Source organism: Lithobates pipiens, unplaced genomic scaffold, assembly GCF_037356315.1.
Source record: "Lithobates pipiens isolate NorthernLeopardFrog02 unplaced genomic scaffold, aLitPip1_a1.2 Scaffold_18, whole genome shotgun sequence".
NCBI lineage: Eukaryota > Metazoa > Chordata > Amphibia > Anura > Ranidae > Lithobates > Lithobates pipiens.
This window is the reverse complement of record NW_027507758.1, coordinates 583,136,420-583,143,250: the sequence shown is the minus strand read 5'-3', so window position 1 is coordinate 583,143,250 and position 6,831 is coordinate 583,136,420.

Below are 6,831 nucleotides of genomic sequence, written 5' to 3'. Positions count from 1 at the left end.
TTCTGAATATGAATTTACATACGATTCCCAAACAATATCGTAAAGTAGTAACACATATACTTTTAGCTGCGAGACTATCCATAACTAGAAAATGGAAAACTGACTCTCTTCCTACTATGACAGAAGTTATAGAATTAACCCAACTCCACCACTCCTATGAATTGTTATTTCCTAATGACAAATCCCTATATATTAAGGAACAACAACTATGGGAACCTTGGAGTACATGGTACAAAAATTATACTTCCACAATTTAGATAATGCTGATTCTTTAATCATATAGAAGAAAGAACTCCTGTGCGTTTTAATATTTTTTTTTTGGATGGCTTTAAAAATAATTTCATAGCAAAGTGACAAATATATCACATATTTGTTTATCTGAATTGAGCTGCGGAGTAAGAATAGATCTTTATTTTCCTTCATAAAAGATAACTACTGTGTTTGAATTTCCTTTAGGATGTTGGCCTAGGTACTCCAAGACACAGATAGATCCCTGTGAGGGGTGTCTTGGGGTCCAGAAGTGGCCATTATCCATATCGCTATTTATAAATCTTACAATAATTATATTACGGACTTTATTATACAAATTCTAAGAGACTTACTCTTGTTCGAGTCCCTTTATGACTATGAATATTAGATACTTAGGAATACTACTTTATTCTTTATTGTGGATTATTTGTTTCTATGCTATATTATGCTGAGAAAACCCTGTCACTACATTATACTGTGTTATGTTACTTTTATTACTATATATTATTTTTTTTTGTTTTGTAACCCTTGTTGTAACTAACTCTGCTAAAAATCTCAATAAAAACATTTGAAAAGAAAAGAAATATACTGTACATTTCCTTTGACATTACAGAACTAGAGTTTACTGGCTTTAAGAGTCTTCTGTAAGAATTTAAGTTTCTTACGAATAATCCATCTATCTGCATCAAACTGATGAGATCTATCCATAAAATGTCCTAATAACCCCTAAATATCACAAACCATCTGACATGTGCCAGTGTACTGGCGCTCTGTGTGATCCATTAATTTTTATTTTAATGTAGACCATGCAGACCAGATGCAAACTTTCCTACACCCATCACAAAACATTTCATTTGCAATCACTTGTCAAAGTGTTTACCTATCTCAGTGTACATGTTGATGTAAATTGTAGGGAATTTGAAATATTTTAAATGGCAGCGATACCAAGTGCTCATTTAACAATGACATTGAAATCTATGTTTTTTCTAATGTGCTGTGCTGAATTCCTCCTTCAATCATCTTGTGAGCAGATTACCTTTAAAGCCAATTGGCCAGTGAAGTGCAGTGTTCTTATTGCGTTGTTGAGCATGCCATGTTTTTTGGCATTGCACTTCTTCAAACCTGATGTAATCTTCCACCAACATATTTATGGTTTGGTATGAGATTTCCCAGTGGTTAAAAAAAACAATCAAAACTTGTATTTCCTGACGCATCATGGCAGCACACACACTGGGTTGTGACTCCGCCTCCACAACCTGATAGGACTGGTTAGCTATAAGATCTGAAGAGGAGTCCACCGTTGCATTCTCCTTTTTTTCCTCACCTGAATAGGACATCACGTTTGCGATCGGTTAGCAATGGAGCCCCTTACCGCACTACCCCAGCTAGGTTCGGCCTCTCCTACCTGGAAGCCCCTGTCCGTACGGTCTCTAAATGAGCTATAATGCAGGGGGCCCCACTCTGGTGGTCTCAGGGGCAAGACAACAAAATCAACATACAAGATCTTTAAAAGACAAAACCTTAAAAAGGTTTTAATAGTTTGCAGCGGCCTCCCCCCCTATCTGTTTTGGTTCCTACTTACTTCCCAGGCATGCCTCTCTTTCTGCTTGTTTTTCGTTTTTCTCCTTTCTTCACTTTTTTTTCCTTTCTTGTCGCTCTGGGCACGCTGAGCCCTGTAGTTCCACAGCGCTGTGACCTCTCCATCATGGCGGCCGCGTTCGGCCGCTCAGGAAGTGATGTTTTCCCCTTGCCCTCTGCATTTGCCAGCATCCAAGATGGCGCGGGGCGGTGACGTCACTCCTCCGGCGACGGCGGGCTATTTAAAAACGGACTTTTTCGTTCTAAAGTGCTGCTTGTGCTTTCTACACCATCTACCACCCTGGTCTCTGCACACAGCCTGCTGCCTTGCAAGACAAGTCCTCCTTGATCTCTGGTAAGCCTTTTTCCATCATATTTATGTTACTTTAGCATTTATTTCTGTGTCAGCACCTTCTGCCCATACTCTGCATTGGCTCTTACACTGAAAACCTCTGTTCACAGGTGTACTCTATTCTTCCCTATGGAGACCGCTGCCTTAGTAGACCATCCCAGAACTACAAGGTAAGGGGACGTATGGATTGGTAAGTAGTGAAGAGGAGAAAAAGAGAGCACTGCCATTAATACCTTTCATTTTGGTAGCTCTGGCAGGTCATCGGGGTCATTCCATTCTAAAAGAAAGGAACGTTCCCCCTCAAGACACTCTCACTCTCGGCGTAGTCGGTCAAGGTCTTCCCGTCATCGCAGAGAAGCGTCATCCTCACACCGAGAGGAACACCATACCCGTCCTGCGGTTAATACCTGCTGGGTCTGTGGAGCGCAAGCATTACCTAGTAAGCTTGTTTGCCAAATCTGTCTGGAGGAAGCAACTCGAGACAAAGAAGCTGACGCTAGAGAAGCTTCCAATATTATAAGAGACTCGGTTAAAGAATCAATTTTGCAGGTGACAGCATATGATCCAATCAGGTCATCTAACTCAGCCTCAACTTCTCACACCCCTCAGGATCCAGATGACTCCCCAGAAGATGAGGAACCCCTGGCCCCTACAGTTTTCGACTTCGCATTAATAAACCCATTTGCGAAATCAGTTAAGGAGGCGATTGGTTGGGAAGAAGAGAGAGACGTCCCACCTAAGTTACGGAAATATTTCCCTAACCTAAAAAAAGACCCTGAGGTCTTCCCCTTTATTGAAGAGCCAGAGGAGCTCATAAAAGATGAATGGCAAAAACCAGAAAAGAAGTCTGGCTTGAATAACAGATTAGCAAAGCTCTATCCCCTAAAAGAGCCAGCAGTGAACCCTCTTATCTCCGCTCCCGTGGTAGACTCCTCACTGATGCGTTTAGCGCGCCATGTAACCCTACCAATAGAAGATGCCGTAACTTTTAAAGATGTGATGGATCGCAAGATCGATCTCGACCTTAAGAAAGCCTATTCAGCATCGGGGGGGGCCTGTAGGCCAGCAATTGCTCTAGCAGCGGTCGGTAGAGCCATCACCTCCTGGACGTCTGGCGTTGAAAAATTAATTGTAGAAGCAGCAGACCAAGACAAGATTATTTCATGGCAGCACACACACTGGGTTGTGACTCCGCCTCCACAACCTGATAGGACTGGTTAGCTATAAGATCTGAAGAGGAGTCCACCGTTGCATTCTCCTTTTTTTCCTCACCTGAATAGGACATCACGTTTGCGATCGGTTAGCAATGGAGCCCCTTACCGCACTACCCCAGCTAGGTTCGGCCTCTCCTACCTGGAAGCCCCTGTCCGTACGGTCTCTAAATGAGCTATAACGCAGGGGGCCCCACTCTGGTGGTCTCAGGGGCAAGACAACAAAATCAACATACAAGATCTTTAAAAGACAAAACCTTAAAAAGGTTTTAATAGTTTGCAGCGGTCTCCCCCCCTATCTGTTTTGGTTCCTACTTACTTCCCAGGCATGCCTCTCTTTCTGCTTGTTTTTCGTTTTTCTCCTTTCTTCACTTTTTTTTCCTTTCTTGTCGCTCTGGGCACGCTGAGCCCTGTAGTTCCACAGCGCTGTGACCTCTCCATCATGTCGGCCGCGTTCGGCCGCTCAGGAAGTGATGTTTTCCCCTTGCCCTCTGCATTTGCCAGCATCCAAGATGGCGCGGGGTGGCGCGGCCGGCCAGTGCGCATGCACGGCGGTGACGTCACTCCTCCGGCGACGGCGGGCTATTTAAAAACTGACTTTTTCGTTCTAAAGTGCTGCTACCGCTCCATTCAGGAAGTCAGAAAACCTCCTGGTCATTCCGCACGGCGCCAAAAAAGGTCAAGCGGCTTCTTCAAGGACAATATCTTCATGGCTGATTAAAGCCATCAAGAAAGCATATCTAGAACACCTTCCGATACCGGAAAACCTGAAAGCGCATTCAACGAGGGCGATGGCGACCTCATGGGCAGCGTACAGTAGAGTATCACCAGAGACTATTTGCAAGGCAGCAACTTGGTCATCAAAAACCACATTCATGTCGCACTATAGAATAGACCCGGCTCAATTAACTACGGTTGAGTTTGGGAGATCAATTATTCAATCAAATCCATCCATATCTTGTACTTGAGTAAATAAAAAACTTCTGAAAGGCACCCTCCCATGTAGCGAGTTATTTCCCAGTGTGTGTGCTGCCATGATGCGTCAGGAAAACTGAAAATTGCATACTCACCTTTCCGTAACTTTCCTTTCCTGACGCATCCCATGGCAGCACACTGAATCCCACCCCTCTAAGGTGATAGTTACTGAGAATGCAACGGTGGACTCCTCTTCAAATCTTATAGCTAACCAGTCCTATCAGGTTGTGGAGGCGGAGTCACAACCCAGTGTGTGTGCTGCCATGGGATGCGTCAGGAAAGGAAAATTACGGAAAGGTGAGTATACAATTTTCCGTTTTTTAGCATAACCATTTCTTGTTACCATTTTGACGATAATGTGTTTAATATTTTTTTGCAGTTGAACTTCAGACAAGATGAAAAAAATTAAATCAAATTAAGCATTGTATGCATCAATACAATCTTCTATATATTTTTGTCTAAAGAATCTGACTAAAATCAGACCTGCTGTCAAAATTGTGCAGTCCCTGGACAGCAGAGCTCAGCCTGAGAGGGAAAAAACAGCCCAAGGAGCCAATTGGTTGTGCTGCAGCACAAGAAACATGACAAAATGGGGGAGAACTCAGTGTAAGAGAAACTCAAGTCTGCTGCTTCTCCTCTCCCTGGCTAGGGGAGACCTTTAAACATTAGAGATGCAGAGAATAATCAGGTCTTCTCTGTTACCAAGCAGGGCTATGCAAAGGCACAGAGTTGTATACATTTAAAGACTGGATGGACAGAAATACAACCCTTTGGCATGCAAAATAGACCCCCAACAGGTATATATCTGCATGTTTAAATAGTTTATCTAGAGTTCAGATTTAACTAAATTTGCTATTTAGTCAGCTAGACTACACACATTGCAATCGGTTTCATAAGCACCAGTTTTTGATAAATATTCACCGTATATCACATTTTCATGTCACAATTACTGTAATGATCCAAGTCATGTTTTTTGTTGTAGATTGCCATTATTTTTTAAGATGTGTAACAAAGTAGACCCCTATTTATCCTGTGTATAAATTAGTGCAAACAAAAGATCACATTTTTGGCAAGGTACACAACTTTAGACAGCCTTCCCTTCTGTTTTTGTACCCATTTGCACAGAAGAGCTGGAGGTGAAACTAACCAATGTTCTTATATAGCAGGATCTCTCATATATGCATGCTGTAGATTGGGATCATCATATTACAATTATAACCTAAGTTTATTTATGAAGACTTCCATCCAAGGTTAACACTTTTTAATTGGGATAATGTGTAAACTCTGAATAAAAATGGAGTGGAAAGACCCCTTATGACTTAAAATGGAAGGTATTAAAATCAATGAGCATTTCTAATCCTTACACTGTTAGCATTAGTAAATGGATAGGAAGGAATTTCTCATATGCTTGTTAATTTTTATTTTATTCTTTACATTTGTCCAGTTTATTCCTGGTCTCCATGCCTAGGCAAATTATGTTTGACATCCCAGAAGTCTTCAGGTAAGGAGGAGGGGCTTTCTCAGGGGCTTTCTCAGCCAAGCACAACCTCTCCTGCTTACGTGCCTGAGCTAAGGACAGGTGGATTCCAGGAAGTAAATGCCACATAAATCATCTGCCCTAACTCAAGATGGCCACAGCCAGAAATGCCAGGGGAGTGTTTTTCAAAGCGATTTCTCAACAAAATAAAAATTAATTAAATCACATTTTTTGGTTTGTGGTGCTCAGATGAAGTGCAGTTCCACTTTAAGAAGAGACCTGCCTAAGTGCACGTTCCACAGGAAACAGGCTTATAATTTGTCAGAAAAACACTTTAGCCACATGCCAACATGATGGAATCAAATCTATACAACCCATCAGCATATTCAGGCATAAACAAGAAGCCGGTTTATAATTAAGAGATTTTTGAATGTTTATCCACATACTTATCTATACACTGAATGGTTAGCACTTCCTCCATTGGGCCTGCATTGTTTTTTTTTTTTACTATGGCCAGTTATAGTAGCAGGAAAGGGCCTAGTGCAATAGACAGCCTGCTACAATATTATCAATGCACTTTATATCTAAAACCCTCTATAGCATGAGGTCATTTTGCATGCAGAAGTGGTTACCATATATTGTAATCTGGTTTTGATGGGTTTCCCCCCTACTTTGGAGGTACCTACATACATTGGACTTTCCATAACAAACTGAAATCTTGTTTGCCATGTTTGAGACAGCTTTTTCGCTTCAAGCAACCCAGTAGGAAGGCTACTTAAAAGTATCATCACTTTGGGTAAACTGAAATGTAAAGAGTAGACCGACTAAAGATTAGGCTGAACTGCCCAGTTACATTGCTTGCAACAGTAGGCAACCTCTAAAAAAAGGGACCACCAACAAGAAGGCACTACAGTATTAAAATCCCCAACATGCATTAAAATGTCGTTACTTCAAAATAGTCTTTACAATAAAAGAAAATGATTTTGTTC